General features: G+C 57.7%; 1 pseudogene; it reads left to right on the top strand.

Moving 5' to 3' along the window:
* The first annotated feature begins 2980 nt into the window (after positions 1-2980).
* LOC129526442 (B-cell receptor-associated protein 31-like) lies at positions 2981-7363 on the top strand (annotated as a pseudogene).
* Positions 7364-11943: the final 4580 nt, after the last annotated feature.

Genomic DNA, 11943 nt, shown 5'->3' with positions numbered 1-11943 from the left:
CAGACAGAAGCGCACGTTAATGTGCCCGAGTGACCCAGGGTGAGGGAGCAAGAAAATGTTCTAGAAGGCTGGCTCCCAGGCTGAAAAATGCCAGTGATCAGAGAGGACGTGGTTTGCATTGCTTGGGCCCTGGGTAGGGGCTGAGGGTGTGAGGACGCAAAGGCTGGAGCTCTGGGTTGTGCCTTCAGGTTGCGGCAGTGAATGTTTTTTCTCCCTGCAGCCATGAGCCTGGCTTGCCCATCAGCACAGGTCTGAGATGGCGCCTTCCCACCCATCTTCTGTCTCCTCTGTTGCTAGACTGAGCACCTGTGTGTCTGCCTCTGCCCTTCTTGGTGCCAGGCTCCCAGGTGAACACAGCTGCAGTCTAGGCCCAGGGAGATTCTGTCCAGCCTTATGTGCAGCCTCAAATCTGTCCCCTCACCTGTCAGGGAGCACTTCCTCTCCTGGGAGTGGGATCCAGTCATCTGTAAGCCCAGTCCCGCCCCCCCCCCGCCCCCCTTTTTTTAGCTATACTTGCTGGAGTGGGTGGAAGACCCCTTTTCAGTGTGTCAGGTATGGGAGTGCAGAGATGAAGGCACAGTGCCCAGCCTAAAGACCTTCATAGCCTGGTAGGGCAGCCATATAAATGGATGGCAGCCACGCAGAGAACAGAGGATGAGGTAGTTGCATGCGGGTGCCTAGGGGGCTGCTGCAGGAGACCCCAGAAGGCATCCCTCTGATAGGGTGGGAGATCCGAAAGGGTTTCTGGGGGGAGGTGAGGATTGAGCTGGGTCGAGAGGACATTCCGGCCTGGAGGACTGCCACACAGAGCCAGGCATGTTCCAGGAATGGTGAGGGGTTAGGTGTTACTAGAGCAGGGGGCCACGTGGTTAGTGAGGGAGGAGAGCTCACTGAGAGCATGCGTGCTGGCAGCAGGTGGCTTAAGCAGACGGCTGACGTCGGATTTGCCTTGCTCTGGGAGGTGGATGGGAAAGCCGTATGGCAGCAGATAGGGAGGAGGTGCCAGCAGTGGAGATGATGGTGGGCATGTTTGCAGTTGACATGGAAAGCGCTGGGTTGTGGCCTGGGCTAGGGGGCCAGGAGGGCCGAGTCTAAGGCGGTTTGCCTGCCCACCACTACAGCAGGGGCTACACAAGGTGGTCAGGTCAGGCAGGACAAGGGAAGGCCCGTTTTGGACAAGCTGAGTCTAGAATGTCTCTGGGGACATCCAGGAGCCAATGTTTAGCAGGAGGTTAGGCATGAGTCTGGGCTGCAGAGAAAACCCTTTCAGGGGTAAGAGTGGCTGGGAAGAAGGTATAGGGTGTGAGCTGAAAAGTGCAGACCCCAGAGGGAGCAGAATAACAGTGGGAGGAGGGTGTTGCGAGGGGACCTCAGGAGGCTAACTTAGCAGCAGAGCAAGGAGTTCAGGGTGACCGCCAGCCTGGGCAGTTAGGAGGCCACTGGTGGCCCTGCTGCTGGCTTGGAAGGGCAGGCCTTGGCCAGCGTAGGTTGAGGAATATATGTGAGGGAAAAGACCACAGGCTTGGGCTGGGTGACTCCAGGAAGGAGGCAGTTGAAGGTGAGGTTCCTGGGGGGAGAATGATCCCGGGTCATCCAGCAGGAAGAGAGAGGACCTAGAAGGTGTGAAAAAGAACTATTGGGCTGGGGGTGCAGTGGGAGGAGTATGCCTAGGGTGCTGCGGGGGTGGGGAGCGCCTGTGAGGGTTGGCAAGAGGAAGGGGAACCGGGATCTGGCAGAGGGGAGCCCCGGACTGTCTCAAGGCTGGGAACTGAAGGCCTGGGCTGGGGCTGAGCAGGGTCAGGCTTTCAGACAGATGCGGCGCAGATCTTGCGCTAGACTTTGTGTATGCCCTGGCCTGTCTTGGAAGCCCTCATTCTCAATAGCCGGGAAAGGCCTGGAACGGTCCGAAAAGAGCTGGGCCTCTGCTGCACTGCTGCGGAAGCATTTGTGTTAGCTATCTCCCTGGGTACTTGGGTGACAGCCATGGGCACTCACCAGCAGCCGCTTGCCTGGCCTGGTGGTGGGGAGTATAGCCTTCAGTCTTGCTTGGTCCTCTCTCTACCACCAGGTGGCATGACCCCCACCCCTCAATTCCAGCTGGGAGGAGTGGTTCTCTTCCTCTCTACATCACTGGGATCTGCTCTGGGGCTGGGCAGCTCCTTGCCGGGGGGCTGGGTCTTAGTAAGACTTGCCTTTCTTTCTAGGCCTCTCCAGTGACTCCTGGCCATGCCGATGTGAGTCAGATGCGTTGTTTCTCTCTGGCTCCTAGGGCACTCAGTAGCTTACTCCACCTTCAGGCTGCAGCCCAGTGGGGGGCAGGCTGGTGGGCAGCTGGGGGCTGAGGCAGGGAAACCTGAGCCCTAGGCCACAAGGTCCTGGGCTGCTAATTTTAGAAAGCACATGTCACTGGAAACTCTCCTTCTTTGCCAGGAATCAATGGCCTGGCTCTCCTGGTGCTGCCAGGGGCCCCTGGGAGCCTCTCCCCAAACCAGGAACCTCAGGGGCATCTCCTGGCCCGGGTGGGTACTTTCTGTCCTGAGTACATCTCAAAAGGGGCTCTGCCAAGGCCCTGGACAGCGATGGCTTGGGCCAGGGAGGTAGCTCACCTTGTCTGCTCTCTACTTTCTCCAGCCCTTCCAGGCTGCCCCTGGCCATGAGCAGAGGCTGCGAAGTGTGAAGGCCTGGCTGGGGCAGGAGGCCACTTCGACTCATCTGAGTAAGCTGTTGTTGAAGCACCCTGGACTAAGCAGATTTGTCTCTTCCTTCCCCCAGGCCCTGTGTGACCCTTGCCTTCTGAGGTGTGTGAGAAAGGAACCCCTGCCTTGTTTTGACTGAACGAGTCCTTCCCTCTTCTCTTCCTGCCAGCTAACATCTCGGGGCAAGGGTGAACCAAGGGAAATGAAGCAGCCTTTCCAGTCTCTGTTTGGGGACTAGCATCTGCCTCCAGCTGCCACGTGTTTGCCTGTCTCTCCTGGCTGCTTCAGATAGGCAGCGTGTGCCTGTGTCCTGATTCCTCTACACCCTCCAGCCCAAGAAGACCTCGTTTGGGGTGCTGTTACATAACGGATGTGTTCCAGCGCAGCCTGCATGACGGGTTGGGAAGGAGGCTGGCCAGAGAAGAGAGTTCTATCTTACGTTGGGACCTGGGAGCCATTCCCTGTTAGTTTAGAGAGTAGAGTGGTTCCGAGCTCAGGTTCTGGAGTCAGGCAGACATAATTTGGAATTCCAGCGATGTCCATTTCTGGTTTTTGGCCTTGGGTACATTGATTTATGCTGCTGAACTTCAGTTTCCTTCTCTATAAGCTGGGGCAGTGATAGTAACTTCCTCATCAGGTAGATGTGAGGATGCGGCGTGGCATGTTGGAAGTGCTCGGCTTGATTAGCTTCTCTCGTTACCTTACCAAGGCAAGCCCAGCCTTGCAGGGAGGAAGGTGGTGCTGTGGCTTGTCTGGCACGTCTAGGCCCCGACCCGCAAAGTGCCGCATTCCGGGACCTCATGCTGTATCGAGGCTCTTCCCAGCCCCCCAGGCTCCTGCTTCCAGCCCCTCCCAGAGCTAAGGGTGGCCGTTGGGCACAGCAGCAGAGGACAGCTCCTGGGCCCCACCTTTTCCCTCACACTGCCAGCACCAGGTTGGTGGCTTCTCGCTCGGCTGCCTTGGCAAGAGGGCAGGTCCAGGCTGGAGCCAGGTGTGGAGTGGGAGCAACCAGGTGGTGCTCCTGCCAGCCCTTCATGCTCTTTTTCTCACTTCTCCCTTCTTTTTGTAAATAATCGCAGCCTGCTTAGATGCCTGGTGACTCTCAACTCACAGCAGGCCACACTGCTGGCCTCCAATGAAGCCTTTAAAAAGCAGGTGGAGAGTGCTAGTGAGGCGGCCAAGAAGTACATGGAGAATGACCAGCTCAAGAAGGTGAGTCCAGTTTCCCTACCCACCATGGGGCGTCCTGGTGTTATACTGCGGGAGCCACATTCTTTAGGGCCTCAGTGGCCACTGCTAGCCTATCACCCTGGGAAATGTGCCTGAAAAGCCAGAGTTGGGTGGAGGCGCAGAGGGGAAGTCCTCAGTGGGGAGAGTATGCCTGCTGGAGGCGTCTGTGTGTGAGGGTCTGGGTGAGGAGGAGGGTGTTGCTGCTCTCCTTTCCATCCACTGCTTCCAGTCAGACCCTTCCCTGAGAAAAACAGCCCCTCAGTGAGCCAGGCCCTCTGCTGTGATCCGAAGGCCCTCAGCTAGGCCCTTGTTCCCTGCAAGATTGCCGCACCCCCTCTGGAACTCGGGGTCTGTGGCATCCCTCAGTGCTGGAGAGGAGGTGGGGGCAGGGTGGTTGGCCAGTCTTAGACGTCCTGTCAGGAGGTGAGCTGCAAGGCAAGCTCAGAGGGATGTGGATGCAGAGGTGGGATAGAGCTGGCCAGGCCGACTGGGGGCTCCTGACTGCAGTGAGCGGCACCGTGTGGGGAGCACAAGGCACCGCCATCCGCGGAGGGGTTGGTGAGCACCATGGAGCTGCTGAGCCCTGCTGCTCAGGAAGGAGGCAGGGCCAGGGGCCAGGGCAGGCAAGGCGTGCCTGGCGAGCTGCAGCAAGTGGCCCCGCTGGCGCTTCTCTTCCCCTCAGCAGGCAGCCACGCCCTGGCCTTTGCCTAGGAGCTGGGAGCAAGTGGTGGCTCAGTTCCGCATTGACATTTCTGAAGGGGCGAGTGGCCAGGGCAGCTTGAGGAACCACAGCTCGGTGGGGAGGATGGGGCTGGAACTTCTCCCTCCCTACCTCCTGAGTAACCCTGGCCTTTGGCGCTTTTCCCAGTGATCTGCTGTTGACAGAGGCAAACTGGATGTCGGGAATGCTGAAGTGATGTTGGAGGAAGAGAACAGGAGCCTGAAGGTTGACCTGCAGAAGCTAAAGGACAAGCTGGCCAGCACTAAGCAAAGTGAGGCTCGACCTCGTGTCCTTCCCCGCAGGGAAGTCCAGAGGAGTGTCCTCTGCCCACTGCTGCCCATTTTGTGCCAAAGTATTAGTAACAAGCCTTGCACGCATGCTCGAGGGTTGCGTGAAAACAAACAAATAGCACCCTGTGTCTCCAACCCCAATGCAGCCATGCTTAGCCCACAGGCCAGTGAAGCTAAGTGGTTTGAATGGGGCTCAGGAGGAACCAGGCTGCAGTCGGTGGGCCTCGATTGCCCTGCACTAGAGCAGTGCATGCTGGGGCTTTCCCGTCCAGAGTGTGGCACGGTAGCCCCAGCATGCCTGGGGGCTGAGAATGAGGGGAGTGTGGGAGTGGCGTTCAGGAGGGGAGTGGGCGGCTCCCAAGCGGCCTGCCTGTCTTTGGTCTCCCACGCATAGACTTAAGTCTCGGGCGTTTTCCCACAATACCACAGGCCTCGCCTGCTGCTGCTGTCTGCAAGGCATGGTTGTCATTGGGTTTCGCTTTCAGGCTGGGATCTTGCTCCCTGTCTCCCACCTTCAGCCTCCCTGGAGGTTACCCTTGCCAAGAGCCACTAGAGTTCCCCTCCATTAAAGGGACTGGGGGATGTCCTCTGTATTTCTTTTGCTTTATCTTGAGCTTTTTTGTCAGCCCTTTCCCTCTACTTTGGGGGCCTGCAAAAGTAGAGGGGCTTTATTTTGAGAAGTAGGCTCCTGTATAACCTCGTTTGAGATAGATTTGGGCCAGTTTCTGGTGTCTGTAGCAGTCAGGTTTTTTCCCCCTAATTCCTGTCTTTTCATTTCTGTTTTCTTGGTCATTTACATCATTTAAAGAACTAGAGAAAGCTTAAAACCAGGTTCTGGCCATGCGGAAGCAGTCTGAGGGCCTCACCAAGGAGTACGACCACTTGCTGGAGGAGCACGCAAAGCTGCAGGTCAGCCCTCACGTATCGCTGCACCCAGGGCAGGAGAGCAGAGCAGGATGAGGCAGCCCCTGTGGGTGTGGAGAGAACCTTCCAGGGGCCCAGGGGCCGGCTGCCCTCTCCCCCACTCCCCCTGGCCACCTCTGCCCTACTGAGTGGGACCGTTCACTGGGCAGGAGAGGGGTGGCCTGGCAGCAGATGTAGGCACTTGCCGAGGCGGCCCTCAGGAGTGGCACTGGCTCACTAGGCTCTGAGCCTTCCTACCTTGGTACTCAGGCTCATTCAATGGTTTGGGGCCCGGTCAAGAACAAATAAGCAGGTGAAACTCTGGGACCCACTGCTGGCCTTTTTTCCTAGAGTGCTGGGGGGTGATGTAGGGCAAAGATCCCTGGGCAAGTGAGGGCACAAGGTGTCAAAAAGTCACCTCCCCTAGCAGGCACTAGTTGTGGCCATCACCTGCTGCCCTAGGCGTGATCCGAGTCCTCAGACTAGCTTGGGTGCACCAGGCCGCATTTGGAAGCCCAGGCGGTCTTGACGTTGGGAGTGAGGGCCACATAAATACTCCTAACTTTGGACAGCTGGCCTCAGTGCTTGGTGGCCCAAGTTTGGGCACCACAGCAGGTGGGGAGGAAGGGTCCAGCCTCAAAGGGGGCACCCATGCCTTCTGTATAGGGCAGGCTTGGCAGATGGGACTTGGGCTTCGAGGGCACCTGTCAAAGGTGTGCAGAGTTGGGAAGGGCCTGATCAGGTCTTGAAGGGGACTGGATGACTTGCTGTTCCCTGCAGCCAGGACTCAGCCCCCAGTGAGGTCCTGGCAGTCCTCCCTGGCTGGCGTTAGGTCCAGGGTTTTCCTTAGAGTGTGGGCCAGGGCTGACGATCCCACCCTGGCAGGCCTTTGGGTGCAGCCGAGGAGGGGGCCCCTTGCTCACTTGAATAGCTGTTGTTAGGAGAGAGGGGAACCGAGCTGGACCTCTGGGGCATGGGGCTGGAGGTGGCAGGGGAGGAGTGGACCCGGCCAACCTACTGCTGTGGGATTTCTGTCCCTTTCCCGGCTGCAGTAGATGGTCCCATGGACAAGAAGAAAGAGTAAGGGCCTCCTTCCTCCCCTGCCTGCAGCTGGCTTCCACCTGGCACGTGCCTGCTGCTTCCTGAGAGCCCGGCCTCTCCCTCCAGTACTTCTGTTTGTGCCCTTCGCTTCCCCCATTCCCTTCCACAGCTCATAGCTCCTCATCTCGGCCCTTGTCCACACTCTCCAAGCACATTACAGGGGACCTGATTGCTACATGTTCAGAATGCATTTGTTGTCATCCTGCTTGGCCTGGCCAGGCCTGGCACAGCCCTGGCTTCCATGCCTGAGCGTGGAGGGCACGAGTTAGTTGTAGTCCGGCTTGCGGTGGGGCTGACTTCCTGTTGGTTTGAGCCCCTTTTTGTTTTGCCCTCTGGGTGTTTTCTTTGGTCCTGCAGGAGGGTGGGTGGAGCAGATGGACTGGAGTTTCTCTTGAGGGCAATAAAAGTTGTCATGGTGTGTACATGGTGTGGTGTGTGACTGTGGCCGTGGGGAGGGCTGTGCTTTCTCTCCTGCCTGGAGCCCCCAAGCGGCCACAGCCCTTCAACCTGTTTCCCCCACTGAAGGCCAGGCTCACACCTGTTCTCGAAGGCCCTGCCCTCTCTGTCCTCCTGCTCCCCGGGCTGGGCCAGGCCTTGCTTCAGGGCCACCCGCCGAGTGTGTGTCCCGTCTGCCTCCCTGGGTGTGGGCAGCTTGGGAGGCTCAGTAAACCGGCGGTCCTTTGGCTAGAGGACTCGCTTGCCTTCTCTGGGTTCCTGTTCGTCACATTTGGGACAGACAGAACATGGCAGAATGCCACTAGTCACTCCCTGCTCCACCCCCTCCTGAAGGTTTGCAGGATGACCTCTGATTAATGCCAGCTGGGAGAGGAGACTTGTCCTTGGCAGTGACCTGGAGCTGGCCCAGGGCAGAGCTAGGCAGAAAGGGGCTGGGAATGGGCTGGGGCCCTTGGCCCTGAGAACGTGCTGGGTGTGTGCCTGCCACCAGAGCGCTGTGCTGGTGCTGGCTCCAGGGCGTCCCTCCCATGGCTCCCTCAAAGCTGTGTCTTCCAGGCCCACAGCAAGCCAGGCCAGAACTGGGGCTTCCTGCCTGGCAACAGTGCGCAGGCCCCTGCACTGTGCTGCTCTCCAGTAGCACATGAGGAAGGCAGCCCCCGCCCGCAGCACAGTGCTCCCACCCTGCAGGGCCTCTGCCATGCCTGGTGTCTGCATGAGGACTGGGCGGAAGGGTCAGGGGAGCAGGTTAGAGGTGTGTCTCCTGGAACTGGGGGGACCCCTGAAGGATGTTGATGCTGGCAGGGTAGCTGATGGCCTGCTGTGCATGCTTGCTTCTGCCTGCCCTGTCTAGGCCCAGGCCAGTGGTTCCCTTCTCTAGCATCCTGTCGCCCTTCCCTTGTGCTCAGAGCACAGCCGCCTCGTGACGAGTTCTGTCTCTTTCCAGGCGGTCTGATACGTGGTGTCTGAGGGAGTAAGGGACACGTGGGCAATACCCTCCGGTTGCTGTGCCAAGGCCAAAGGCTGATCCCACTTCTCCAGGAAGTGTTCTTGGCTACCTTGGGCCTCCCTGAGCTCACCCTTCTCTGAGCTTTGAAAGGCTAAAGTCCAAACAGGTGCTTCCCTCACCAGCCCTGATGGCTTCTTCCACTGTTCTGCCTAGGCTAGCAGCAGACAGAAAGCTGCACAAGGCCAGCTTCTGGAGCGCCCTTTCTAGTGGAGTGACAGAACAACAATGGGGCAGGGGGTGTGGGCACAGGCTCTTAAGAGATGAAAATTGAGGTGCTTGCCCAGCCTAGACTGGAGGGCGGCCTGCAGGCTCGCGCTTTCCTGGATCAGCTTCTGTTCCAGGGCATTTGCACCCGTGGGCATCCTGATCTGTTTTCTTACCCATCTTCCACTAGACTGCAAGCTGCTTGAGGGCAAAGCCTGCTGCTTGTTGATCTCTGTGTCCTAACCCCTGATGCGGGAGCTAAGTCCTGAGGTAAGGGCGTCTCCATTTCAGAACCCACTTTAAATGACACGCCTCTGTGAAGTTTCCTTTTTTCAACGTCTTTTTTCTGTGTGTTTGGTGTCATCATGGTGCATGAGGTGGCTTGGAGGGCATTTGGCCTGGAGGTGTGGAGAACAATTAGCAGAGGGTGATTGTCATCCAGGCAGAGACCTGGCCGACAGTGTATAAAGCAGTTGGCCTGAACTCAGGGGTCCTGAGGGTGACTGTGGGCTGCAGGACAGTTGGAGTTGGTTGGGGACAGGGGCTGTGTGAGGGCCTGGGGCACCCTGGGGAGAGGTCTTGCCGATGTTGGGAAGCACCTTTGCAGCTAAGGAGGGCCAGGCTGGAGATCTGGGAGCTGCCAGCAGGTGGGGTTCTTGAAGGCGCAGGCATGGTGAGAGGACAGGCTTCTTGGGGAGAAAAAGAAAACTGGAAATGGCAGTTGCTGAAGAGATGGGGGCCAGGGACCGCAGGACAGGCTCCAGAGCCCCCGGCTGAGCTAGGGTGGGACTGCACTGCCACTCCTTTCTCTGCTCCCTGTCTGGTCCATGCATTTCTCACCCAGGCTCTTGGTTGGCCATATTCTAAGCCAGGTCCCTCCCCTGGCTCCAGAAGTTTAGGGGTAAAGCACCTCCATAGGGGGTGCTGCCCGCTGAGGAGCAGGGCCTCTGGGGGTTCTCCCACAGCACGATAGCAGTCCTGGGCAGGACACAAAGGGAGCAGCCCAAGCTGTCACTTTGCTCTGAGGGGCCACCTGCTCCCCCTTCACAGGCTCCGATCCCTGATGTTCTCTGTGCTTGCCTGAGCCGCCCACTGCATTGCCTGCTGTGCCCTGCCGTGGCGCCCAGCCCTTTCAGGGTGGGGTGCCACATGCTCATCTTTTGCACGGGGTCCTGCCGCTTGAAGGACCTGTCTGTACTCACTGTCTCCAATTCCTCTCCGCCTCTTCTCATGGTAAACGCATATATATCATACACATATATAGTGTCATCAATGTATATGTAATGAGCCATTTTCACCATCATTAAGTGTGCAATTCAGTGGCATTAAGTGCAGCCACAGTGTTGCGCAGCCACCACTTCCGTCCACCTCTAGAATTTATTTTCTCAAACTGGCACTCTGTCCCCACTCAACACTCCCCACCCTGTCCCCAGCCCCTGGCACCCACCCTTGCCCTCTGTCTCTGTGGATCTCCCTCCTCTCATGTAAGGCCCTGTCTCTCTCACAGGAGCAGAACCCTATAGCAAGTGTCCCTTTATGATGGCTCATTTCACAGAAATGCCCTCCAGGGGTCAGCCATGTTGTGTCGTGTGTTGGAGTGCCTTCCCTTTCCAGGCCGGCTCATATTTCCTTGCCTGGGTGAACTACGTTGTTGTCTCTCCCTTCGTCTGCAGATGACACTGGGCTGCCACGACTCCTTTACTCAGTCGCACACCAGCCAGCCTTTCACACGCACCCCCTCATGCAAGCCACCCTCACCAGGCCCCTGTGACCCTTGCCAGACTCAGTGAGCATTTGCAGGTCACTGTCCTTCACCAGCAGCAGCAGCAGCAGCACTGGACAGACAGACGGAGCCAGCCACTGCTCCTCCCTGACCTGTGAGGGGTCTTCACTGGCTCAGGTTGCAGGACCCCACCAGGAACTCTCAGGCATCCTCCCCCATCGCTGCTGCGTCTTCCCTCTGCACCTCTCATTGTGTCCTGGGACTTGCGGCATCCCTTTGAGCTCACCCAGGCTCAGGGCTTTAAGTGTCATCTCTATGTGGTAAGAACTTGCAAAGTTCCATCTCCAGTACTTTCTGGAACTCCTGTGTCCACCTGCCAACTAGACATCTCCACTTGGATGACACTTCCTGCATGACACACCCAAGGCTGACTCCGGACCATTCTCTCCTTGCTTCCCTGTTGCAGGACCTGGCAGCTCCATCTTTCCTCTTGCTCAGGCCAAATCTGTTGTCCTTAACTCCTCTTTGAGCCTGCATCCTGGTCATGCACAACCCCTATTGGCTCCACCTTCAAAATTGATCCCTGATGCAAAGAGTTATCCCCTCTGCTGCTACCAGCCTGGCCCAAGTGACACAAGGCACATGTTCAGTGACAAATTCTTGGGGTAACATTTTGAAAATTTCAGCACCCATGGCTTTACACCCACCCTTCCCTGTGGGTGTGGCTGCTCCCCAGCTCTCTTGTCCTGCTCTCCCCAGGTGCCTCGGCTCCAGGGGGACAAGGCTTTCCCTGGGCTGCTGCCTTCCCTGCTCCCTTCCCAGTCCGCAGAAGGGTGCAGGCCTCAGAGGTCTCCAGAGCAGAGCCTTGCCCACTGCAGCAGCTCCAGCTGGAGGAGGTTCCCCCTACTTCCTGTACCCCGACCCCTTAGAGCAGCAGAGGCAGAAGCAGAGGCCTGCTTTGGAAAATGACATGTTTTTATTTCTATGTTGGCAGTGACTTTTTAGCACAGTAAGAATGTACCCACAGGCCCACCAACCTCACCCAGCCCCAGCCCTGCCTCTGTCTTTCTTGGGGTCACTCAGCCGTCTTGGGACTGGATCTGACAGACATACGTGGGTTAAAGCTGCTACACAGAAGACTGGAGGTGCAGGAAGTGCATCTGCCTTAAGCCTGGACGTGGGAGCCGTGTCCGGGGTCCCTTCCCGGGGGTGTGCCCAGCCCAGGGCACAGGGTGGGAAGCCTGAGCAGGCCAGGTTAGCAGCCCAGACACCCAGGACGGAGTATTGCAGCCTCTTGCCTCACAGACCTGTGGGCAAAGGGACAGTGTGGGGACAGCCCCGAGGTCCCCACCATGCACTTTTCCAATCCATTCTGGGGCTGGGGACCACACACACACATCCACACGACAGACTCGCATACGCAACAGCTCGAAGCTTTTGTTTTGCCTCTGAAAGTTAGATCTATAAATTCACACTCCTAGGCTAGGGGCAGAGGGGTAAGGTAGGGCTCACAGGGATGGGAGTGGTAAGGAGAGGATGGTTTGGGCTCCTTCCTTTTTTTAGAAATATACAAGCAGAAATCTCATTCTCTCAAGTTTTTATAAAATGTGCAA

The sequence above is a fragment of the Gorilla gorilla genome, chromosome 14 (genome assembly GCF_029281585.2).
Source record: "Gorilla gorilla gorilla isolate KB3781 chromosome 14, NHGRI_mGorGor1-v2.1_pri, whole genome shotgun sequence".
In the NCBI taxonomy this organism is placed as follows: Eukaryota; Metazoa; Chordata; class Mammalia; order Primates; family Hominidae; genus Gorilla; species Gorilla gorilla.
This window is presented reverse-complemented; position numbering and strand designations above follow the sequence as displayed.